We start from the raw sequence: 26461 nt of genomic DNA, 5'->3' as shown, positions 1-26461 counted from the left end.
TCTTCTTAATCAATGAATATAGAAAATCTCTTCATTTATTTAGATCTTCATTTCTGTCATCAGAGTTTCATGGTTTTCCTCATATAAGTCCTATACACATTTGGCTTGAATTATGCCTAAGCATTTTTTGGGGGTACTGATGCAACATCGTAGTCTGCTTTCCATTTCAAATTCCAACTGTTTGTTGATGGAATATAGGGAAAATTGACTTTTGATATTAATCTTATATCCTATGACCTTGATATAACCACTTATTAGTTCCACAAGGTTTTTTTTATAGATTCTTTGGATTTTCTACATAGATAATCATGTTATCTGCAAGCAGGCATCATTTTATTTCTTCCTTCCCATTACCTACACATTTTATTTCCTTTTCTTGTGTTATTGCATAGCTAGAACTTCCAGTACAATGTTGAATAGGAGTCGCCAGAGGAGACATTATTGCCTAGTTCCTGATCTAAAGGAGAAGGTATCTATTTTCTCACTGCTAAGTGTGATGTTAACGGTAGGGTTTTTTAGATTTTTTTTTTTTAACAAGCTGGAGTTTTCTGAGAGTTTGTATTATGAATGGCTGTCAATTTTCTTGTTTTCTGAGGGCTTTAATTATGTATGGGTATTGGATTTTGTCAAATGCTTCTTCTCCATTTATTGATATAGTCATAGGATTTTTCTTCTCTTACTGAGAAGAATATGATTACATTACTTGATTTTCAATGTTGAAACACCCTTGTAAGCTTGAAATAAATCCTGCTAGGTCATAGTGTATAATTAATTTCATAAACTGTTGGGTTCTATTTTCTAGTGTGTTATTGAGGATTTTTGCATCAAGGTTCATGAGAGAGATTGATGCGCAGTTTTCTCTTCTTTTCTGGTTTGCATATTAATGTAATGCTGGCCTCATAGAATGAGTCAGGAAGTGTTCTCTCTCCTTCTACCTTCTGGAACACAATGGAGAGAACAGGTTTCATTTCTTCCTTGAATATTTGATAGACTCACCAGTGGAAACATCTGTATCTGGCCTCCTTTTTTCAGGGAAGTTATTAACAACAATTTCAATTTCTTTAATAGAAATGTGCCGATTTGTATTATCTATTTCTCCTTGTGTGAGCTTTGATAGTTTATGTCTTTCAAGGAATTAATTTATGTAACCAAATTTTGGGCACAGAGATGTCCACAATATTCATTTACTATCCTTTTAATGTCCATGGGATCAGTAGTGATGTCTCCTCTTTCATTTCTGATAGGAGTAATTTGTGTCTTTTGTATGCTTCTTGGTTGGCCTGACTAGTAGCTTATCAATTTCATTGACCTTTTCAAAACCAGCTTTTGGTTTCATTGCTTTTGTCTATCAGTTTCCCATTTTTTATTTTATTAACTTGTGCTCTCATTTGTATTATTTATTTATTTATTTCTATTTGCTTTAGGTTCATATTGCTCTTCTTTATCCAGTTTCCCAAGGCGGAAGCTTATTGAGTTTTGATCTTTTTTTTCTTTTCTAAAATATATATTCAGTGCTATATATTACCCTCTGCACTGTCTGGGAGTGGGGTGGGGAGGGAGGGCTTCCACCTCCAGCATTCTGGGCTGGATTCTGATACTGTATGATTCTGCTTTCCCTTCATACGAACATGACAGAAAACTTCAAAAACATAGAAAAATGCTTCCATTGTCCTAAAATAACTACTATTCAGATTTTTTGGGGGTACTTCTTTCATTTTTCATCCTTTGTTGTATCTTTTTATTTTTTAATTGTGGTCAACGCACAAAATATGAGATATAAGATTAACCATTGTAGCCATTTTCAGGTGTACAACCTAGTGGCATTATTGCATTCACACTGTTGTGGAACCACCACTGGTATCTCCATTTTCATCAGCCCCAAAAGGAAACTCCATATCCATTAGCAGTCACTCCCCATTCTTTTCTGCTTCCAGCCCTGACAAACACTGTGTCCATCTTTCTATCTCTATGAGTTTGCCTATTCTGGCTATTTCAGACTGAGAGCCATATTTGTTTAAAGCTAAATTCATTTATAGTGTATACTTGTACCTAGATTTATTTTTTAACTTACTATTATACTCCAAATGGACTTCCACATAATCATTGTAATCATCACGTTAAGGGCTGCATAATATTCTATGGAGAAAGTGTCATAACTGACATCATTTCTTCTTTGGGTTTGTTGCAACATTTCTTTGTGATTTTAATTTTTGTTTTTGTTTTACTGCTATAACTAACACCACAATGAACATCTTCACACATATAGTTTTTTTTTTTTTTTCCAGGTTGTAGTTCTTTCCTTGGATTTGATTCCCATATGTGGAGTTCCTGGGTAAAACCATGAAGCTTTATGGCAATCTTGGAGTGCTCTTTTAACATCTCCAGATTGGTTTATCAAGATGGTTATTTTAATTTTCAACATTACTGGCCAGACACGAGGCGCCTGTTTTGCCATAACCTTACCATTGCTAAGTGGCCATGATTCTTTTTTAAGTCTCCTTGGCTTGCGACATAGGACTTTGAAAACAAAGATCTTTTTAGCTCCTCCATTCTCTCACCACTGGCAGAGTGATTTTCCCAGGAAAACTGGCATATCAAGCCAGATAACATTTCCAGTTTATCGCTCCCATGAAAGTGGCTTCAGGATAAGAACAAATATAGTCTGTGTTCAATCTATTCAATTAGAACAAAACAAGGATTTATTTCAACACAACAAATCAGCAAGCCCCATTCTGGTTGAATCCCATTTAGTATTTATGTAAGCTTAATTAAACCACCGATGGGGTTTCTTACAAGGAGAACGGCCTTCAGGAAATACACTTGCTAAATACTCTTCAATAATGGTTGGGGGGAATAAATAAGTGATATGGGCTGGTTCTCTGAATCCCTTGTGTCTCCCCCAAGTTTCAGATCTCTGCAAGAGCTCTGAGCTTGCAAACAATGAGTTGAAGCTAGGATGTGGATGTGGGTCTGGGGAGCACTAGGCTCTTTGTAGTGTCTTTTCAGGAGTAAGCATGTCTTCTAATACAAGGCTAGGATATTTTTTTGTATGAACAACCCAATCCAGCCTTCAGCAAAGTGGGATGAGGGGCAGGAAGGACGGAGGAGAAGGCCATTATCAAAAATGCTTGTGAAAACCGGTGGCTTGTTCAGTGCTCACAACCTGGCTGGCTCTACAATCAAGTATCCTTTCCAAGAGCTCCCCATTTTTTTTTCTCTCTCTCTCTCTGACATTCTTTCTTCTCTCCAGCTGGAAAGTATCCAATACAATGTGGCAAGTACCATTAGTTATGAGTAACAAGATCCCTCTGCCCACATTACCCAAGCCAGTATGACAACATTCTGAGAGCTTGGGCACATTGATGGCTCTGGGGGTTTCACTCTTGATCAGCTGAACATCACACTATCTTTCAGGCATGGGACTAAGCTTCACATGGATCACACTAAAGGAGAGTAGTACCATAATTGCCTCCATTTTTTCTTTCAATATTTTATTTAAATTTAAGTTAATTCACATATCGCGTAGTATTAGTTTCAGGGATAGAATTTAGTAATGCATGAGTTGCATATAATACCCAGTTATCATTACATCATTCCCTCCTTAATGCCCTTCTACCAATTACCCCACCTACTCATCTCTCCTCCAGCAACCCTCAGTTTGTTCCCTACAGTTTACAAATAAGATAAAGACAGAGAGAAGCAAACTGCCTCCACTTTATAGAGGAAGAAACAGGATAAGAGAAGTTAGGGGATGTGAGCTAAACCAGATCTTCCCCATCTGGTTTCTGAGTTCAAGCTTTGAACTGCTATCTTTTACCCAGATGATGGAGAAGAGAAAGCAAAGGAAAACTCTTCTAAGTGTATGTGTGTCTTGTATGGAGTCCCAGGAAAGCATCATATAATTGTCCTTGAGTGCTCTCTCCTGATAAAGCTTAAGTTCCTGGATTTTCAAGCCTTTAGGAGAATCTTGCAGCTAATTAGACCTGAGGGTGAGAGCCATATTAACAGACTGAAAGAATAAGAGGAGTTTTAAAGAATTATGCGTCAACTAGTCAAATCTTTTCTCCCTAATTTATTTTCACTGAACTCCCATTCTCCAAGCATTTTGAAGTCTCCTTGGGAGAAACTACTATAAATAGAGCTTTCCAAGATGACTGAAAGAAACTTAGAACCAGCTTGTGCACTGCCCTCAATTTACAGATGAGGACCCAAGAAGGGAAGTCATCTTGCCAGGATCACACAGAACCAGAGCCGGCTCCTCAGTCATTATATCCTCAGCTCCATGCTCCATGTAGGATGACAATGTCATTTGTCTTCTCTCTGAAAGACAGGGGATGGCATTTCTCTGGGATCCATGAGTTCCAACTCCAGTGGCACTTATTTACAAAGACGTTCACTCCCTTTGCTTTGCTTGGCAGGCCCCAGGTGGTGGCGATGTGGTAGGTTAATAGCCTCTTTGAATACGAAGATGTGTGAATTGGGAAGCAGCTGAGTCTAATAGGAAAATAAATTTGAGAGTTGAAGACTAAGGTTGGGATTCTGGTTCTGCTGCTTGCCTGTTTGATCTTGAGGAGTTGCATCATCTCTGGCAGGCTGTACCATTCACCAGGGTATCCTGGGTGACTATGGCAGAGCCTGACACCTATCAGGGGACATCTGGCATTGAAGCATAATTCATTATTTTAAAAAGTCATTGGATAATCGTTCTCATAGTCTGTTTATCAGCCTACCTGGCTCAACTCTGTGTAAGTCTGATCATGGGAAATAATTTGATAACGCTAAACCTTAGTTTTATTGTCTAGAAAATAAGAGCGATAATAGGGCCTACTTCAAAGGGTTGTTGAGAGGACCACAGGTATAGAACTTGGTACCTAGCAAACATTCAATAAACTCTCTGTGTTTGCCTTTCTATGTACATGTGGGGAGAGGCGGCAGGAGATGGAGTAAGTTCAGAAGGGACCCTATTTGGAATGACCCTCCATGCAACACTGTGGAATTGAACTTATTCTTAGGAACATCAAATTTTATGGAACTAATTCCAAATTGTGTGGGTCTTGGGAAGCCTGTTTCTACCATGCTAGAAACATGTCCAAGACAAGTATATCAGAAAGGCTAATAGGACTTATTTTCCTCTTCTTTTTTACATTCTCCCTTCTTTCTTTCCTTCCTTCTTCAGCCTGGACATCAGATGACACATCTCATGTGCAAACTTTTCCCTCAGAGTTGCCGAAATCCCAGTTGGCTTCCCCTCTCAGAAGCAGTCTGTCTAACCTCGAGTGGGTGGTGAATACAGGGAGAAGTTTAAACCCATCCTACTTAACAGAAAAGCAAAACCTCCAGATCTTATTATAATCCTCTGTTCTCTCTCTCTTCTGTTCCTTGTCACCAAGGTAGTTGGAGCCTCTGTCTTCAGCCTCCTCCTCTCATCCTGTCTGATTCATGTGTTGATGTCTCGATTCCGAGCCAGCTGCTGCAGTGAACTGTGATATCACAGGCAGGATTTATTAGCAGCAAAAGCATCTGCCGGAGAGAATAGGAGAAGCTGGGGGACGTGCCACAGGGAGAGAGATAGACTGAGCTCAGACTGGGACGGTGAGTGATGCCACTGTCACATTATTGTTTCCTACTAATAAAAACAATAATAGGGGCACCTGAGTGGCTCAGTGGGTTCAGTGTCTGAATCTTGGTTTGGGCTCAGGTAATGATTTCCGGGTTCCAGGATCAGGCTCCACATCGGACTCCACGCTAAATGCAAAAGTCTGCTAAAGTTTCTCTCTCCCTCTCCCTTCGCCTCTCCCCTGTGCTCGCTCTCTCTCTCTCTCTCTTTCTCTCAAATAAATAAGTCTTTTTAAAAACTTAATTATGATGATGCATAACCTATTACACATACATTATACACAACTAAGTGCTTTTCAACACATTACCTTCAAATTTCCTAACAACCTATGAAAAGTGTATTATTATTCCTACTTTTAGATAGGAAAACTAAGATTCAGCAGCTTTATTAGCTTGCCCAACTCTGCATAGCTAGTCATTGATAAAGGTAGGGTTCAAACTTAGGTCTGAGGGAATATATAGTCTGTGCTTTTAACCTGAACTTGCTCTCATTCAAAGACTGCCCCTAACAGGAAAAGGAATGTGGGACTCTATCTCTCACATTCTCAGGGGTGAGAGGAGGTAACATATATCAAGACAGGTGGAGAAAGGTGTGAGGACTGGCACATGGTTGATGCAGAAGGTGGAAGAAGTACAATGACCATGGCCGGGCAGAAGAAATACCCTTAGGTCAGAGCAGGTACCAAAAAACTCGATCTGGCTGCAGATACTGACCCCGTAGGTACAAGTAAGCGACTGAGGCTTGATGCGGAGGCATAAACTTAATTCCAACAGCCAAGATAGTAGCAGACCCTAGTAATATAAAGATCAAAGGAGCAGGAAGCCCCATCTGGGGACTTGGCACTGGGAATGGAGGCAGAGGATCAGACTCTAGCTCGGGTAACGAAGGCTGGCTGGTGGCAGGCAGAACTAGGTGGCCAGTACCTTGGACAGTGACAAAAAGGCTCGTGGAATTATGAGGGGAACCAGACAACACCTAGGGGCAGAGCTCAATCACTTTCATAGACATTTCTGTACTAAGCACAAAGGAATCAGAGATGCCATGTGTGTACTTGAGAAGCTAGTTCACAGTCTACTGGCAGATAATTGAAGTGCAGCATGACAGGTGATAGCTATCACGGGGAAGCATGGAGCCCCATGGAGAGGCAACCAACTCCTCTTGAAGGCGTGGTGTCAAAGATGGCTTCACAGAGTCAGTGGTATGCTAACTTCTCAGCCAGGGGAAGGAAGGGGTGGGAGGTGGAGGGAAGTCTGAGCAGAAGGCGCAGCAGATGCAAACACACGAAGGTGCGGAATAGCCTGATGCACACTGGAAATTAAATTGAGTCAGATTACCAATGCTGGAGGGCGAAATGCGAATAGGGATGAGGGGAGAGAGTTTGGGAAGATAGAAAGAGGAGCAAAACCTAAAAGAGTTCTGAAAATCCTGAAGAGGAGTTTGGGAAATTATCAAGACCAAAGAACCCCAGCATGTGGCTTTTATTTAGAAAACAGAACTAAAGGTCTGGCAACAATGGAGCCACATTGCTGAACTTGGAGCTGAAGAGTAACAACCTCACTGAGGATGGCACGCACACTGCAGTTGCAGGTCTTCCCCTTCCACATTCTAGCAAACTGGTAGGACATTCGAGTTTTATTTTTAGCATTTATTTTAAGCAGGAGAGGGATGTGGTCTTATCTTTACAAATACCTCTCTGACTACTCTATGGAGGAAGGATTGAAAGAATGCTTATTACCTGCTACTGATGCTATACAGATGGGAAGTCATGGTGGTTCATATCACGATGATGGTGGAGATGGAGAAAAGTAAATATAAATATAGATATAAATATATGAGAGAGAGAGAGAGAGATTTAAGGAATTATCCCATGCATACCACTGTGGAGGCTGACAAGTCTAAAAAACTATTGAGTAGACCAACAGCCTGAATATGCAGGGAAAAGTCACAGTTGGAGTCTAAAAGCAATCTGCTAGCAGAATTCTCTTCTCCTCCAGGGAAGTCAGTCTTGTTTTCTATTAAGGTCTTCAACTGATTGGATTAGGCCCGCCCACATAATAGAAGGTTATTTGCTTTACTCAAAGTCTACTGATTTAAATGTTAATTTCATCTCGAAAATACCTTCATAGAAACATCTAACATAATGTTTGACCAAATATCTATGTACTGTGGCTTAGCCAGGTTGACCTCATAAAATTTACCATCAGAAGGGAGAAATTGTTCAAGCCTGTTTACATCAGAATGCAAACATATAGTCTTTAATAGGCTTCTGAGATACGGGTAGTACTCTGTTTTATGATCTGAGTGGTGATTATACAGGTATGTTCACTCTGTGTAAAATGTTCTATCTGCACATCTATGATGTATGCTTTCATCTGCATATGTTATACTTCTACAAGAAAATGTGCAGTTACCTACCCATGATCCCTTCCTTTTTTTTTTTTTTTTTTCCATGATCCCTTCCTAACACATGTTATTTCTCTACTTCAGAGCAAAACTTCTTGAAAACATTGTCTAGTCTCGATAGACCAACTCCTGCACATCTCACTTTCTTTTCATTTTATTCCAATCAAGTTATATTTTCACAACTTCACTGACATGATTTAAAATAACCAATGCTCCCCCCACCTCACTATGTTACCAAATCCAGGGGGCACATAGGCCCCATCTTACTTTGCATTTCAAGAGAATTTGACACTGCTTACCTCCTTCTTAAGATAAATGCCTCTCTGAGCTGTTGTAATACTATATTCTTCTGGGTTTCCTCCTGTCTCACTGGTTGCCTCCTGCTAAATTCCTTCCTATGCCTATACTTCCCTGCTTGACCTCTACATGCTAGAACACCTCAGAACCTTCTCCAGATCCTTATGTCATTTGTAATCCACATTCTTTTCTACATTTATGTCTCCTGTTCAGACTTGAAGGTTGAGTTCCAGAAACACATGTTCAATTGTCTGTGTCCAGAGTCAGCAACACTTCTTTAAAGGGACAGATAATAAATATTTGTTCTATTGCCAGTTCATCCATCATATTCAGAAGTAGAGTCCTCAGAAGCCTTGTTTTACATTTTTATTATTAACAGAAATTATTAGAACATGTTTATATACTATAGGGAATGATTCTACGGAGCTGGAGAGAATGATGATTGAAAGCAGGAGGAAATATCCTTTAGAGTGGATACTTGCCCACCCAACCTGGCACACCCAAAGGGTAGATGTAAGGACTACTTATCAGAGAGAGGGCACCTGAACCACCAGTGGGACAGCAATGCAGGGAAAGTCACAGAAGTGAGGGCCTGCTCAACAGCAACTGTGGCTACAGAGAAAGACTGCTAGTATCAGGTCTGTGGGCAGGAAATTCAGAACATGCCATATAAATACCCTAATCTTTTGGATCACAACCTACGATTTCCTGCTTGTGCTTTCAGTTGGCCAACTAAAGGGACTTCAAATGATGCATTCTACGAGATGGGTCTTCCAGCACCCTGAGAAAGGAAGATAATGAATGTAGGGTGGGGAAAATAGAGAACTATCAACACATTAGAGACCAACTAAACACATAAGGTCTTTGGGGCACCTGGCCCAAAGTTGGCTAAGTGTCTGACTCTTGATTTCAGCTCAGGGCCTGATCTCAGGATCATGAGATTGAGCCCCATGTCCAGCTCTGCACTCAGCATGGAGTCTGCTTGAGATTCTTTCTCCCTCTCCCTCTATCCCTCCCACTCACACACACTCTCTCTCTCCCTCAAATAAATTTTAAAAAATAAAGGCATAAAGTCTTTGATAAAACAGGAGGAAATAAAATCCTGAGTGTAAAAGATTATTCTAAAGTGAAAAATGAAAGAAAGATAGTATAAAGTTACTATTTTCCCTTTGTAATTAACAAAATATTTATGGCGGTAAATACACATATAGCACAAAATTGACCATTTTAACTCTTTTAAAGTGTGCTGTTCAGTAGCACTAAGTATATTCACATTGTTGTGCAACCACCACTACCAGCTACCTGCCAGAATTTTTCTTTGTCCCAAACTGAAACTCTATGCCCATTACACACGAACTCCCTATTTCCAGTTTCTACTCAATTTACTCCATCTTAACAAGAGGAATATCTAAAAAGAAAAAAATAGGCATGGGTAGACTTATGGTGAGTTAATGATAAGCTTCCTCTACTGGCTTCTATTTGCCCAAAACATATGAAGCCGTATCATCCCTTGAAACTAAGAGACTTGCAGAATGAGAATGAGAGTTCCGAAAATCAGAAGGGGATTTCCAAAATAGTCATCTAGAGTAGAGGAAATGGTCTTCCTGGAGAAGCACTGTGGGATGGTACAGCAGTATTGAGCATCCATGCGAGATTCGAATTTTAAGTGAAACTAGTTGGCCTGCCTGTTTGATTTTTCTTCAGTAACATTTAGCCAGTTAAGGGAATTCAACCATTTGAACAAGATGAAAGAAGAGAAAGGGAGATGGGAGTTTAGATGTTTTCAAGAGAGTAATTATAAAAATGGGTCATGAAATCTAAGCTGGATAAGGAGACACCTAAGAGAATTCAGGAGAAGACTGACAAACGGTGAAAAGATGTTGTGGCCAAGGGACCAGAGGACTATAAAGATGAAAGAGCCATTCTATCAAAGGGTGCTACGGAGAGTATACAACTATGAGATAGCATAAGACTGGTCTGTTTGAAATATATTTTAGGGTGGAGAAGGGGTAAAATTACTGGTGGAACAAAGTTCAGGACGTGAACTCCGGAGTGGGTGACAGAGGTGGGGTGGAATAAGACGTGGCTGGAGGACAGTACATCAAATAACCAAATGACCAGTCACATGAATTTTTAGGCCACCAAGAATGATGAGAAGATCAAGAGCAGGAAGAAAGATGGTGAGCCAGAAGCTAATGTACACAGTGAATAAAGAAAGAATAGAAGGTCTCCACCTCCACTTTGTCCATCTCTCCTCTCTCTCTACCTCTCTCCCCTGTTCCTCCTCAGCTCAACTCTAGGAGAAGTCATCCAAAGGCTAGGAGATCAAACCTCCTATATCTTAAAATAGCTTTGTGCCAGCATGTGATAATCTTCAGGAATTCACCTGGACGTCCATGTGCCTCACTCTGAGAGGAGAGTCTAAGGCACTGACCAAATCAGTATTAAACCTCTTTTGGGATCTAACTTGTACTTGCTCAAGTTATCTCTAATTGAAAAAAAAATCTATTAGGGCCTTGAGAGAAAATAGCTATGTAGGAAATGTTGGCTTCTTCCCCAATATCTATTTATCTTATTGAAATGTAGCTATGTGGTTTGGGTGGAATTTACTCTACTTGAGTTAATCAGCAACATTGCATCCCCTTGGACAAAACTGCCTTAGCATTAAGCAAGCAAACTGAATGATACCAATCAGAATGAAGCTCGGGACTCCTTATGGTTGGGAAAAGAGAAGTTCTCTCAGGCTCTGATATGAAGTCTAGACCTGTTTCAGCATCTGGTTTTATCCATGAGAACAAAGTCAGGAGGACAAGCCTGCAGGATGACAAAGATTAAAGAAGAATCTCGATCAAACAATGCCTAAAACCTAATGACTCCAGGCTTCTTTTCTTATATGAGCCCCTTAATTCTGTCCGTATCCGATGTTGTGTGTGTAGGTTTTCAGTACACCACACCCAAAAGCATTCTTACTAATACAAAAATATTTGGCATGCCCCCCTTCTGTGCTTAAGTCAGATATGGCCAGAGCCAGAGCATCGCAAGCTGGATGATGATATGTAACCAAGGCCAAGGCATGAACCAAAGCACACACTGATGAGTGGGTTTCCTGCCATGCTTTGGCAAGAGGCCTCCAGTCAGAGCTCTCCCAGAAAATAACCGAATGCTGAGTGACCTGAGGTTTCATTCACATTTAGGTGTTCTCGTGAACACCTGTTCTCATGAACATCACCCTGGCACTGTCGAATACAGAGAGCTCTGGTCTGGTTTCGGGCAAGGAGTAGGTACTGTGCAGACACACTTAACCATCATCAAAAAGGTTCCTCTCTGCATATACAAGCCTTTTCCAACATTCTTTTTTCTTCTTGCTTCTGTTCTTTGAGATCTGAGCTGATTTAAGCTGTTAGATTGTGAAATATTGCTTGCTCTGATGCCCCTAGGGATCTCAGTGGAGAGGCCGCTGGCGGCTGATTAGGTCAGAAACGCAGCCATATCAAACAGGCCTATTGACAATCTAGCTTGAAAGCCAACAGTTTCCCTTGCCTATTAGGCTTGCTCGAGTTGGCATCATCACTGTGCACACCTAATGAGGAAAAAGAGTCAAGAAATGTCCATGGAAGAACAGTACTTCCCTCTAAACTGGCAACCAAGTGCACTGTTGCATAAAGCCCCATCTGATTTACCTACAGGAAGGAAAGCTGGTGTTTGAACAGCTGCAGATTCTGGGGAAAGCAGCAAGCTAACTAGGCTCCCCTTTAGGAAACTGGCCTTAATAGACTAAGGAGCAAGCAGGACCCAGGATCACAAGCACAATCCCCTTGGCTGGCATTTTACTGAATGAAAACTTAGTTTGAGCTCCTGACTTCCTTAGTTCCATTTGGCAAGCTGGTGTTTTTTTAACTTTGACTCACAGAGCAAACTGTCCCAGAAACTAAGACAGTGGGTACCGATCCATAAAGAACTCCATTTACACCATTTGCCTAGAACTAGGATTTTAGATAGATGTCTATTTCCAGGTTAGTTAAGCCATTGATGGTAAATAACTTCTCCAAAGTCATAGAGCTAATTAATGTTGCTGCTGAAATTTAACCTGAGGCCGCGTGATAGCAGTCTTCCTCTTATAACTGCGGTTCTCAACCTTGGCTGCACACTGGAATAACCAGGAAACCTTTTTTTTTAAATTACTGATAGGGGCACCTGGGTGGCTCAGTCAGTTAAAAGTATCTGCCTTCAGCTCAGATCATGATCCCAGGGTCCCAGGGTGGAGCCCTGTGTTGGACTCCCTGCTCAGCGGGGAGTCTGCTTCTCCCTCTCCCTCTGTTCCTCCCCTCACTCATGCACTCTCTCTCTCAGATAAATAAATAAATAAATAAATAAATATATTTTTTTAAATTACTGATAAAGAGATCCTAACCCAGGGCCCACAGAATTCATTAGAATATTTCAGAGTAGGGCTTGGAAACCAATGCTTTATAGGATCTCCCCAGATGGGCTTTAACTGCTGCTGGGGATGGGAACAGTGAGGCTATAGCAGATTCTCAAACTTTATTGTGTATACAACCATTCCAGGTGCATACAAATCAATAGGGAATATTAGTTTAAATGCACATCCCAACTCAGTAGGGCTTGGGTGAGCCCTGAGATGCTGCATTTCTAAGAAGCTCCCAGGTGAGGTTGATGGGGAGTCTGTAAACAGTGTTTCTCAACTTGGTATGTAGGAGTGTATGAGTCACCTAGAATGCTTATAGAGAATACAGAAGCTCAGTTTTATTAAAGTAGAATAGAACCTGAGGCTTTTGTATTTATATCAAGTTCTTTAGAACCACTGTTCTGCCATATAATGCATTGGTTCTTAAATTTGGCTGCATATTGGAATCATCTGGGGAAAGAAAGAAAGAGAAAGAAAGAAAGAAAGAAAGAAAGAAAGAAAGAAAGAAAGAAAGAAAGAAAGAAAGAAAAAGGAAAGGAAAGGGGAAAGGTAGGAAAGGAAAGGAAAGGAAAGGAAAGGAAAGGAAAGGAAAGGAAAGGAAAGGAAAGGAAAGGAAAGGAAAGGAAAGGAAAGGAAAGGAAAGGAAAGGAAAGGAAAGGAAAGGAAAGAAAAGGAAAGGAAAGGAAAGAAAAGGAAAGGAGATATTTCTGCTTCAATTGATCTGGGTTGAGAAGACCACTGGTATATACAGCATGCTCCAAAATTGCCCAGTAATAAGAATAGCAGATTCCTTGGCCAGACCCCAGGCATTCCTTGTCAATGGGAAATTACCCTGAAAATCTGTATTTTTAGCAAGCACCATAGGTCGATTTTGAAAAAAAATCTCAAAATCTTGGATCTGGTCTTCTAAAATTCAAAAGTTAACGTTGTTTAGTTTTTTATCTTTGCTACTAATTATAGTCATTGCTTTGCCTCAAAGTTCCAGAGACCTGTCTCCTTCATTTATAAAATGAGGGCTGTCCCACTCTTCAGACTCTAAGGGCTCTTTTGTAACTATATTACAGGAAGGAGTTTCGTAAAAGAGACTTGTGCTGTCCGCCTCCCCAGAAACCATTCCACATTCTTCCACTAGCAATCTTGTTTTCATTTGAGGATTTCCTGCTCTCCCACTCCCTGACACAGCTTCGGAAACTGGTATGCAGATTAGTCTGAGTTCTGCAGAGACACAGAAGCAATAGGATATATCTATATGGTCTGTTCAGGTCTCAATGGGTTGGATGAGGCTCACTCACATTAGGGAGAGCCATCTGTCACAGAATCCACCAATTCAAATGCTAACCTCCTCTGGAAACACTGTCACAGACACACCCAGAAACAATGTTTAATCTGGGCACCCCCAAGGCCGCTCAAGGTGACAAAGAAAGCAACCATCACATCATAGCCCATAAATGAGACCTAAGTCAATCAGTGTATCCCAAACCCCTGCCCCCTTATTGGCTCCAGATTGGGCATAAGAGGAGGCTTGTGACCCAAATGCAATAAAACAGAACAAAGCAAAACAAAGGAGCAGAGAGGTTTTTTTGCTTCTGGAGACAAGCAAGTCATCTTTCCCCATTAAGGTTGAACCCAAGAGCATGTAAAGAGGAGCTGCTGTATTCATCTTGCTTTCTGAGTGGGGAGCTTGGAGTCATTGAGCCTAATAATGAAACCAACACAGCAGTGAAACTGAAAGATGGAGACCCAGAATGTGGCTAAACATCCTACCCTGTACATGAAAGCCTTCAAACAAAGAACTATTTAGCCCCAAATGATAGTAGCACCAAGGTTGAGAATCCTTAGCTAAAGGTCTGATTATGCTTGAAATCTTCCACCTAGATATTAATCATGTTTGAATTCGCACGGGAGAGGTGCAATATCCAAATTTGTTATCACTTTCAACCAAATTAGAGAATCCCAGTGCACTATTAAAGATTGCTGAAAATAATATAAAATATTCAGTAGCTCTGTCATGTTGCAAGGAGATGTGCTGAGTGTAAATAGAACAAGAAAGCTATTCAAAAACCAAAGTAAATCAGGAGACTACGCTGCTTTCTCTGATTTTTTTTATGTCTTTGGTTGCCTATCTCTCATGGCATTTCTTTCTCTCTTTTTTTCTCATGCCATTTCTCTTTGCCTGCCACATTCCCCTCTTCTACTGGCTGTTGGCTGGCCAATTCCTTCTGTATTTGTCAGGCCAGTCGGTATGGGTAATAGCCACACTGACAATGCCGGAAACAGAGCCACTTTTAATCCTCAGGGATCTCAAAAGCAACTCATCGGTTGGCATAACGTCTTTAAGGCTGTAAAAATGTGTTCACACACATAGTCTCAATTGGTCCATAGTGTAGTTGTACAAGGAAAGCAAGATGAATGCCACTGGACTAAACCTACATGTAAGGGCTAGAGGCTTAGAATGTTTATGTTACTTTCCTGATGTCACACAGCTACTAACAGGAGAAGCAGGAATGCAGCCTGGTTTCTGTGACTGCTATTCTTGTCTTATTTTTTAAAAGATGCTTTCTCAGGGCACCTGTGTGGCTCAGTTGGTTAAGCATCTGATTCTTGATTTCAGCTCAGGTCATGGTCTCAGGGTCATGGGATCAAGCCCTGCATCAGGCTCTGCACTCAGCACAGTCTGTTTGAGATTCTCTCTCTCTCCCTCTCCCTCTGCCCCTCCCCATCTTACTCGAACTCTCTCTAAACGAAAATAATAAATTAAAGATGTTTTCTCGGGATCCCTGGGTGGCGCAGCAGTTTGGTGCCTGCCTTTGGCCCAGGGCGCGATCCTGGAGACCCGGGATCGAATCCTACATCGGGCTCCCGGTGCATGGAGCCTGCTTCTCCCTCTGCCTGTGTCTCTGCCTCTCTCTCTGTGTGTGACTATCATAAATAAATAAAAAAAAAAATTTAAAAAAAGATGTTTTCTCATTTTCCTTAAATTACAAAAGAGTTTATGTTCTTATTAACTAGTGAAACAATGAAAGTACATGAAGAAACACTTTAAACTCTCTGCCTTTATTTCCAGTTTCTGAAGCAATGGTTCTCAACACTGGCTGTCTATGAGAACTATCTGGGGATCGTTTAAAAAAAATGCTAGAAATTCACACACCCCTCCCCATGGATACAAGAGTGGCTGGGATTAGGCTACAGGCACCAAGGCATTTCCAACGTTTTCCAGGAACTAGGGAAGCCCAGGTGGCTCAGTGGTTTAGTGCCAACTTCAGCCCAAGGCCTGATCCTGGAGACCCGGGATCGAGTCCTGCGTTAGGCTCCCTGCATGGAGCCTGCTTCTCCCTCTGCCTGTGTCTCTGCCTCTCTCTCTCTCTCTGTCTCATGAATAAATAAATAAAATCTTTAAAAAAAAAGTTTTCCAGGAACTAAAAGAAGCAGCTGACCTTAGTAACTTTGGATAATGGTACTTTGACCAGATACTGTATGGCTAAAGACAAAAAGAACTTTGTATAAATTCTGAGCTCTATTTTATAACATATGGTAGATAAGGGGAGCCAAGGATCTCCCTGTCAGTGAAAAATTATAAATAAGCAAGGAGGAAAGGGGAGAGTGAATCTTGAGATACTGGACTATAGTCAAGAGATATTAACATGAACTTGTGTTTAATTTTTAAAAATTTATTTTATTAATATTAATATTTAAAATATATAGTTTTAAAATGTATGTATTTTAAAATATATAGTTATATATATTATGAAAACCTAGTATGTATATGTATGTGTATATATATTTACACAGTATATAGACTGTGTGTGTATATATATGTGTGTGTACATATATATATATATGTACACACACAGGGAATATAGGGCATATATAGATAGAGAGGAAGATAAAAATAATTATGATATATGTGCATACATGGATTATGTATATATCTTTCCTAGTTCTGTTTGCACAGAGGTCCCAGAAACAGTGGCACTCCTATAGCTATGACAACACTTCTGCCCAGATCTTGGCTTCTAAATTTCCTTCTTAGAGAAGGGATTGACTCTAAGGCAGGGGCAGGAAATACACCAGATGAGATACACAAGAACCAGAAGATTATCGTCCCAGAAAGTAAGGAAGTGCTCAAAAAAACAAGGAGAGGGATATGCCACAGGGATACAGGAGCCAACCTAAGGGAACTTCCACTGGCCAAAGCTTGAACAATTTGGGTGACAAAATAATATGGTATTAGATTATAACCCAAAATAAAAATAAATATACACATTTCATACTTATATAAATAAGTGATTAAATACTTAGAAAATGAGAGAGAAAAGACAAATCTTCTTCACAGAAGAATTCCAAATAATATACTATGTATATATTCCCCCATCTAGGACATAGAACTTAAACCTTCCCCTCCTCAAATGTGGGCTGCACTCAGTGACTCATTTCCAAAGAACAGAGTTCAGAAAAGGAAAAGTAGTAACTTTCAGTGGAGAAACCTGGAAGACACCAGCTTAACCAAGTGATCAGGGTTAACAATCACCAGCGCATGTTGACACTATAGTCCTACATCCCAGTGATGGGATGAAAAGAGCACAGCACCTCTGGTAGTATTCCCCAACATCCAAAGTCTTGTTCTCATCCTAGAAAAACATCGGACAAACCCAACTGAGGGACATCAAACAAAATACCTGAACAGTACTCTGCAAAACTGTCAAGATCAGGAAAAATAAGGAAAGACAGAGAAACAGACTTGGACCAGAGAAGGCTAAGGAGGCATGATGCCTAAAAGCAAAAGCAACATGGCAATCTGAATTGGATCCTAGAATAGCAAACAGAAATAGTCCAAAAAAACAAAAACAAAAACCAACAATTGGTAAAATACAAATAAAGTCTGGAGTTAGTTACTGATAATGTACTAACGTCAGTTCCTTAGTTTTAACAAATGCACCATGGTTACATGAGATAATAACAATAGGGAAAATGGGCTGAAGGATAAACCAGATAGTCTGGATTATCTCTGCAAAAGCCTTCCTGTAAAATCTAAAATCATTTCAAAATAAAAATTTTATTTAAAATATGCAACTTCTGGGGTGCCTGGGTGGCATGGTCAGTTAAGCATTTGGCTCTTGGTTTCTGCTCAGGTTGTAATCTTGGGGTCATAAGATTGAGCCCCGAGTTGGGCTCCATGCTCAGTGCAGAGTCTGCTGAAGACTCTCCTTCTGTCTCTGCCCCGCCTCCCCACTCTCTCACCCTCTCTTTCTCTCTCTCAAATAAATCTTTTTTAAAAATAATAAAATTAATAATTAATTAAAATTAAAAATATAATCTCCTAGGATTCAACTATATACAATGGGGTCGGGGGGAGAACATCCCAGGTGATTCCAATACTCAGCCAGGGCTGAGAACTACCTTCCCAACAACATTTGAGAAGGTAACCCTCCACACCATCCCCATGAGTATACACATGCAAACACATAAACACATACTGACTTTCTAAATCATCAACGTGTGCTTTAAACTGACCATACAAAACACGTTATTTTGCAAGTTCTCCTCATTCAGCTGCATAACATCCCATAATAGTATTCATATGCCACCACTAAGTCGACCACTTTTTTCTTGATAGATATTATTTTCATCACATTCTCTCTTCTGTATGTTTCACGCTCTTGTTCCATCCAGGATATCTGTGTTGTCGATTTTAATGCTTCGGTCTAGTATTTTTACGGATGGTTTTGTGATTCCTCTTGGACAAAAGATGTATCTTCTCTTTCTGTCTGTTGCAAATCCTTTTCTGTTCCCCATTGACACAATGGCACATTCTGAAGGGTTGCTCACATTTCTGGTTTTGGATTCACTCTTCATCCTCCTCGAGCCCTAAGCTGAAACACCATTGTCCCCTGTGCACCAGGGTGAGAGGCATTGCGGGTTGCCTGGCAACATGGGGGCAGTGAGAGAGAATGGGGCAGTGAGCCAGGCCAATGAGGAACACACTCACAGGGGGTCAGATTGGACCAGGGGAAATTAAGATGGGGCCCAGAGACAGCAGTGGGTGGTCCAGACACAGCATCTTCCTGGAAGCATTCTGGCTCCTTTCTTTACCTGGCTGCTCCAGGGATCATTATAAGATGTAATGCAGACCCTGCCCCCTCTCTGTCCGCTGCTCTTCCAACTCTTCTATGATTTTCATTTTCACTTTGAATAAAATAAAACCTCCACACTGTGGCCTCAAGGACATGTATTTTCTGCTTTGGGGGCACTTCCCCGGCCCCATATCATGCCATGCCACTCTCTCACTTATCCCTCTGCATCCCAGTTCTGTCCCAATGCCTTTGGATTTGCATTTCTTTGAGTATTTGAATGACCAGCACCATGTCATCTTTCAATTTCCATCTAGGTGACCATCTCTACAGTCAGGCCCCATCACAATCCTTTCCCCGTATATGGTCAGTGCCCACTATTGCACATCACTCATTCCCTTCATGGCACGTTTTACCAGCTGTAAATGCTCCTATGTTACAGGCCTTCTTCACTAGACTGAAGCTCTATGAGAACAGAGACCCCACTAGCTGCTTTATTTCTGTATTCCTACTATCTGACACCTAGTAGATACCCAATAAAAATTTATTGAACATATAAACAAATGCTTCAGTAACTCTGAAATGTTTGACCTGCTCCCTACTTGTAAACTAACAAGTTAGCTGGCCATGGATTGTGGTAGAAGACACAAGACGTCTGGACCAAGTTTATTAAAGCAAAGTTTATTTTATTTATTTTTTTAAAGCAAAGTTTATTACTCACAGCAATAGCAATACTAGTGTATCAGCATGTGTAATGGCTCTCTGTGCACCAAATCCCCCAGGATGCACAACAAGCAAGGTGACATCTCCACATAGGGTGCATTACAGGAAAGGAACCCCAAGTGTTAGGAATCTTAATCCTTTATAACAAGCAGTAAGTATGCCTACTTACTGATCCAGCAGGGAATTATCTCTATTTCCCAAGGTTGAAAGCAAATCTACTCCACACTCCAGAGGGAGACACTATCTTTGTCTTCCAAGATCAATCACTATATGAACATCCTTGAAAAGATGATCCAGAAAAAGTCGATTAATCTATTTGCTCTCAAGACATGCAAAAATGCAAGAGACCCAGGAAGATTTGTCTCCTTTCACTAATACCTCCCTGTTTCCTTTCCTCCAGCCTCTGGCAACCACCATTCTAGTCTCTGCTTCTATGAGTCTGACTAGATTCATCATATAAGCAGTATCACATGGCATTTGACTTTCTGCGTCTGGCTTATTTTACTTAGCATAATATCCTCCAGGTTCATCCACATTATTACAAATTATAGAATTTCCTCAATAAGTTAGTTGTTTTTTTTTTTTAAAGAACTATCTCGAAAGAATCGTTACTTTAATTCAAGGTTAAGACCAGTCCATGCTGAACCACTATTTAAACAGAATGGACACAGTAACAGTGAATCTAGACCTTGAGTTTTTCCAAAATATTCTTACATGTCCTGTAGAATTCCCAAAGTAGGTATGGAGTTTGGAGGCATTATCCAATTCTCCGAGATGGGAGATGGGAGCTGGGTGCTTCACAAAGCCGCAGGTGTCAAGACACATGGCCTGGGATCAAGGTGAAATTCTTGGGAGGTAGGTAGGCAACAAGTGATACAATGTTAAGTGGATGTTTGTCCACGACCCAGGAAATTACAGAGATACAAAGTTCTATGAGGACAGGAGAAGCATTCATCTTGATCATCTTGTACACCCAGCACCCTGTACTGTACGTGTATCTAAAAGACTTTCATTCCCTCTTTATTAAATTAAGGGCTAGATATCAGAAGAAATAAATAAAGCAAAGAAGTGAAGGTTTTGATGTTGTTTCTAAATGAGCACATGTTTATGGAGAGGGGTGGGAAGAGGCAGGGGTGTCCCATGTCCTGGAAACCTCAACAGCTACACCTTGCCTCCTGTTCCCAGGCCTCAAAGTGAAGAACAAAAATTCACATCCCATTTTGGCTATGTTTTTCCCAAGAATGAAGAAAAATCTAAATCGGGTCTTTAGTCAGCTCAACTAGATGGCACTGAAGACTACAGATGCAAAGGGAACCAGATTGGGTGGTTAACTGTTATGGCAGCAGAGGGACAAGCACTCATGTCTTTACCCTGAGGTTGGAAAGCACTTTCCTTCAAGGTTTAATTAGGAAAAATGATGGTGATGCTCTGAAGAATAAGTGACTTGCATGTACTGCTGTTAGGAGTGTAAGCTAGAAGTACCTTCTAAAACCAAAGATAACTAAGTGATTCCATTATTGTGATCTGCCCTAGGGACACACCTGAATATGTTCTGCAGCATTACTTAGTTTAATGAAAATCTAGGGACAACCTAAATATCCATTAGGAGAGGAACAGCTAAATAAAACAGAATGGAATATTATAGAGCTATGAGATGGAATATTCTTAATGAGATAAGATGCATAGAAATTCCATTTATTTCCAGACATGTGATAAACACTTCCCTAGCTGATAACTGCTAACTTTGGGTATGGGGGGAAGAGAGAGGGATTGGGTTGGTGATCAAAAGAGATATTAGCTGTATGTGAAAAGAACTTTAAATTTATAGGAGAATGCGTATGCATGCAATGTAGCACAGTGGATAGGTAGGTGCATAATCATTAGTGTCAGATACTGGAATGTGAATCCTGGCCTTGCCTGTTTACCTGCTGTGTGATGTCAGGCACATCACTTCACCTCACTGTGCCCCACTTGCCTCCTGTGTAACGTGGGATAATACTTCTCTCTGCCTCATTGGGCATTATAAAGACTTAAAACACGAATGCCAGTACAATCCTTAGAAAGATGCCTAACACATTATAAGCCATCGATAAATGGAAGCTCTTAGTATCACGTTCATAGAACACATGTTAATATCATGTGTTACCTGTATAATTAAAATCAATTTAAGTATCTTTCAGGAAATAAAGGAAGGAAAGAGAAAGAGTTTATGCTGCTCTCTCCAAAGTAAGAATGGGCTTTGATCAGAAGACTATGTTTACAAAACAAAATGTCCTCTTGAATCATCTCGAAATGTCATCCTCTTTTCCCCACAATGGGGGTAATTATCTCGGCTGGGAGCTATTTCTTGAACACATATACAATCACGAAGTGGCAGCCCAAGAGTTCAGAGACAGGGAAATGTCTTTCTCTCTCTCTCTCTTTTTAACATAATCTAAATTTAACAAGCCCATTAAAGCAAATGTTTCAACAGGCGACATTGAACTGATTACAATATTTAATAAATCCTACTCCCAAAAGAGGGCTTTTAAATGCCAGCGAGGAACCAAAGTTGTACTATATTCATCCCTTTTGTGCCAACATCTTGTGGGAGTGTTAGGTGGAGAAGTCCCTTTGTGATCATCAAAGAGGGGGAAATAATTATGATCACCTTTAAAAGTGCCATTTATAACACCCAATTCATTTCATAATGCTTAAGAAAGCTGAGATCCAGTAGGGGTTTTTTATTCCTCACAGCAGAGGAAGATGCTATGTCAACAGAGAGGCGAGATCCCACTGTTTTGAGACCCAAAAACATGACCAGAGGTGTCTGGTGCCCACCGTGGCTTTGCACCGTGACATTGTGTGAGCCACCTTGCCTTTGTGGACTTTCCTCAGCGATACAACTAAAAAGGAGGTCAACAAAAAGGTTTCCATTTGCTGGTCTACACCTCAGTGGTTACAGCTCCAAAGTCACTTCTTTCTGCCACGTGCCCAAGGGGGCGGACAACTTCCCCATGAAGATGCATCCCATGACAACACAGCCTTCCATCCCGGGGACGTGTATCTTTCTCGTGTACATGTTGAGATCTTGAGTCTTAGACTGCTTTCCTGCTGTGCTCTGGAAGCGAGAAGCCTCACTCATTGAAGTGACAGGTGCGGGTCTCCCCATTCTGGAAAGTTCTCTTCTGGTTTGAGGAAGAGGTGACTCTGCAGATGAGAAATAAGAATGCTGGGAGTGGACCCCACGGTGACCTGGGTCTGTCCTTGAGAAGGACTATGTCTCTTGGGTTGTCTGTCTCAACACCTGAGGGTGGCAGGATTGCCAAGCCTCCATGCCACTGGGTCTCTGACTCTTGCCTACACCTTTGTCTGACAATATTCAGTCCTCTCTGGCGGGCGCCGGTCTCTGTACAGCAGGAATTTTTGTCTCTCGGGGATGGCTATTTCGTTGGTCCTTGGGGGCGTGCATCTCTCAGGTGTCAGCATCTGGATCTGTCCCTGCATTTCCTTCTCTCTCCCCTGCAGCATTTTTTTTTTCCTCCATCTAAAATTTACTGACCTTTGTGGCTTATGGCTCGTGTGGGTGTCAGAAATAGTCGGAGCTTTTAAAGATTCAAAATGTACAGTCAGATAAAAGGAAGAGAAAGTCAGCCTCTGAAAATCCCAGTGCATGGTACCAGCCCAAGGGTAACTGTCCTTGACAGCCAAGCAAGCATTTGCCGCCTTAGAGGATCCTCCTTCCCTGGGAGGCCCTCGGCTGCAGGCCTGATGGGAGGCACAGAAATGAATCAGCCGGGCCCCAGGTTCCCCAGAGGAAGGGAGACAAAGCCACAGAGCGATGCATCATCCATGTTTTCCTGCCTCTTGACTGTGGGTTGCTTAGAAAACAGCCCAGGGAGGTCCCTATATCAGACAGGCTGACGGCCTCATGCCCCGATGGTTCCCAGGGAAATCATGCTTTGGTTGATCATAGGATTTTCTTGGAACACGAGTCTAGGCATAAATATACAGCAGAAAGGCAAATGCCCTCCTGGAAGATGTACAGTCCGTTCCTGAGGCTGGCGGCCGAGCAGTCTCTCCTTCCCCCACCCTCCTCCAGCACCTGGCTACACAGGGAGGGACACAAGGCTCCCCCGGGGTTAAGATGCAGAGGGGACTGCACCCGCTGAGGCCATACCTCCTCCCTGTTCACCACTGCACATTGTTACTGCTGGCTTCCCCCCTCCGCCCGATCCAAGGCCACTTGAGAGCACAACCCGGTTTGTACCCTAGGATCTAATGCGATGTGTGGCACACAGTTGAGGGACATAAGTATTTGTGGAATCTGTAAAAGATTCAGACCCCTGGAAGGAAGCAGGAGGAGGTCTCATTTCAAAGGCTTGAGGGCACCCACCCCTCACCATTCCCACCCGGGGCAGCATCCACCTCCCCACCGTCTCCTTTATTTGTCCTCCAAAAAAAAAAAAAAAAAGTAGAATAATACATAAGACATAAATACAAATGGCTGTTTCAGAGGAGGATCTGGGACGTATCAGGGGGAGAAAGGAGACTCTTTTTAACCTAGATGAAAATAAGCTTTGATTTTTTAAAAACCATATGTAAGAATTGTCCTACCAACTATGAATATAACTTTAACATTTGAATATATGCTCTTAATCCCCTTCACCTATTTATACTTATCTTGATGAGCACCGGGTGACATATGGAAGTGTTGAATCACTGCACTGTACACCTGAAACTAATGTAACACTGTATATTAACTACACTGGAATTAAAATAGAATTTTTAAAATGTGAATAGGTGATATAACACTCCCCATTCAGGAAGTACCACTGTCTCCAGTGACAATGAAGCTTTCTGCCCACCCTTGTGGATGGCACAAAAATGGTCCCAAGCGATGTCCACATCCTATTTCCCAAAACTTGTAATATGTTACCTTACATTGCATAAGGGACTATTTTTAACTATTTAATTTATTTATTCACGAGAGACACCCAGAGAGAGAGGCAGAGACATAGGCAGAGGGAGAAGCAGGCTCCCTGTGGGGACCCTGATGCGGGACTCGATCTCGGGACTTCAAGATCACTCCCTGAGCTGAAGGCAGGTGTTCAACTGCTGAGCCACCCGGGTGTCCCTTCAAAAGGGACTTTACTAATATGATGAGCCTCAGGATTCTGCGATGGGCAGATGATCCTGTGGGATCCAGATGAATCCAGTGTAATCCCCAGTGTCCTTTGAAGAGGGAAGAAGGTGGGTGGCAGTCAGTCTGAGAAGAAGATGGGATTAGGGAAACTGAGGGAAATGCAGGGCCGTGAGCCCGGGAATGTGGCTTTCTCAAGAAGCCGGAAGAAGAGAAACAGGTGGTCTCCCATATCCTGCAGAAGGTCGGTGGCTCTGCTGACACATTTTAGGACTTCTAGCATCCAGAACTGCAAGGGAATGCGGGCTGTGTAAGTGGCAATTTGTGAAGGCAGCAATAGGAAACTAACCCGACCTCTGACTTCTCCGCCCCTCTTCCCAAAGAGAATTACTCCCTCCCTGCTCTGTCTTCTTCCAGAAACAGTATACACACACCCATGTATATATGTATATGTGATAGGTAAAGAGACAGAGGGATGGGTGTGTAGATAGAAAGGTAACAGTGCTTTACAGGACAGGTCGCCTATGTCACATATAAATCATGACAGATACAGAGTATGCGTGCATAGGCATCTGCCCATAGGTATTCACGTGTATTCGCTTTTTTTTATGCAAATAGCATGTACTCTACATCTCCCTTTACTTTGTGTTTTTCTCCTAGGAGTATATCTCAGAGACCCTTCAGTATCAGTGCACCCAGATACGTTTTGTTCCTCAGAACAAATACGTTAACAAACAATTATGGGGAAAAAATCAGCAAGAAATCCCTGGAGACTCAGTGTGTTTTGATTTCTTGTTTCTAGCTATGCTCACCTGTGAAGGGCACCTGCTTCCTACCTGCCCCATCTTTAGTTCCCTGAAGGAATTTATAGATAATTCAGTGGGTGGTGACAAAGGGAAAGAATGTTGTGCTGTTTCTGATACTCCATTCACTTCTCTCTGTCCCCCTCCCATACCTAATGTCTCCTTTTTTTTTTTTTAAGATTTTATTTATTTATTCATGAGAGACACAGAGAGAGGGGCAGAGACACAGGCAGAGGGAGAAGAAAGCTGCTTGCAAGGAGCCCGACATGGGACTCGATCCCAGGTCTCCCGGATCATGCCCTGGGCTGAAGGCGACGCTAAACCACTGAGCCACTGGGGCTGCCCCTAATGTCTCCTTCTTACAGAAAGAAAACCCAACTCAATCAGAATAATTGGTGTGAGTAGTGTCTGGAGACCGTGCATCTGCCCCACATATGGATTTGATCCCTTTGGATGCTCAGCCCAGGGAACGCTCACTTCTCTGAAAAATCAGGCAGTCCTGGGCTCAGTCTCTGGCTGAACACCTCCGAGGCGGGTGAGCCTGCCCTACTGTTGCATCTTGGAAGACAATCAAGTCTTATGCCGGTTTCACCTCTGAGTGAGAATGAATTAAATGAGATACCAGGAAAAAAGCACCTAACCCAGTGCCTGTGTTGGAGGTCCCCATCACCACTCTCGGATTTTAAAATTCTCCAGAAAAAACTCAGAAAAACACAGTTACCATGTATCACAGTGAAAGGATACATAGTAAACTCAGCAGAAGAAATAGACACTGGGGTAGATCCTTCCAGCTGTGCATACCTCTCCCAGCAATGACAGGCGAACACGTGTGCAAAGTATCATTACCCACGGAAGCTCATGGAAGCCTTGGTGTCCAGGGTCTTTTTTTTTTCTTTAAGATTTTATTTATTTATTCGTGAGAGACACAGAGAAAGAAGCAGAGGCACAGGCAGAGGGAGAAGCAGGCTCCATGCAGGAAGCCCATGTGGGACTCAATCCCAG

Source organism: Canis aureus, chromosome 8 (genome assembly GCF_053574225.1).
Source record: "Canis aureus isolate CA01 chromosome 8, VMU_Caureus_v.1.0, whole genome shotgun sequence".
Classification (NCBI taxonomy): Eukaryota; Metazoa; Chordata; class Mammalia; order Carnivora; family Canidae; genus Canis; species Canis aureus.
Note: the sequence above shows the minus strand (reverse complement) of the source record.